A 1,080-nucleotide genomic window follows, 5' to 3' on the forward strand; every position below is an offset into this window, starting at 1 on the left:
AACTCAACCAGGCCCATTCTTCCAAGTAACTCAATATTTTGATCTGAACTCAGAATTAGATCCCATTAGTACTCAAGAGAGTCCATATTGTTCAAATCCAACTAGATGAAAATATGCCATATAATGAATGCGAGCAGAAAGTGGGCAGTTTACCAACAGCAATGAGTTTTTTAGAAAATAATTAAATTTTTGACCTTTCATCACCTCTTAACATATTTTGGACCAAAAATACAAGATAAGAGCAAAATGGGTACCAACGAGACAATAAAATAGGGGTATTGAACAACAAATAACTCTCACAAATTGAGAGTTATCAATAGTACTATTTTTGAATTCAGTGCCACGGTCACTTCTGATAGATCGTACTTTAACGTTGTTTAGTACTTCTATCTTTTTTATGAACGAAATGATTTCTTCAGGTGCTTCGTCTTTGGATCTTAGAAAGAATACCCAAGTDTACCTGGCATACTCATCAACAATGACAAGTGTGAACTTCTTTCCAGCTAAGGATTGCACGTTGGCTGGACCAAAGAGATCCATGTGCAATAGCTGAAGAGGCGCAATCACTGAAGAGATTTGCTTCAACTTGAAGCTAGCTCTTGTGTGTTTTCCTTTTTCACAGGCTGAGCAAAGAGATTCCTTTGCAAACGAGTGTTGAGGAAGACCTATGACAAGATCATTTCTTGACAGCTCACTAAGTGTCTTGAAGTTGAGATGAGATAGCCGTTTGTGCCATAACCAGTAAATATCTGATGAGGCCTTAGAGAAGAAGCAACTATTCTCAATTACAGGAGAATTCATGTTGATGATATAAACATTATTTAGACGAGAACCAGTTAGAGCAACCTTATCATCTTTGTCGAGAACATGACAAGAATTCTTTGAGAATTTAACTGTATAATCTTTATCACACAGTTGGCTGATGCTAAGAAGATTGTGCTACAGTCCTTCAACGTATGCAACGCGTTTGAAAGTTGTTGTACCGTTGGATAATATACCAAAGCCTTTGGTATATCCTTTTCCATTTCCACCGAAGGTTACGGAAGGTCCTCTTTCTTCCTTGAAGTGAGTTAAAAGAGA

This window comes from Cynara cardunculus, unplaced genomic scaffold, assembly GCF_001531365.2.
Source record: "Cynara cardunculus var. scolymus isolate 2C unplaced genomic scaffold, CcrdV1 Un_Scaffold_5942, whole genome shotgun sequence".
NCBI lineage: Eukaryota > Viridiplantae > Streptophyta > Magnoliopsida > Asterales > Asteraceae > Cynara > Cynara cardunculus.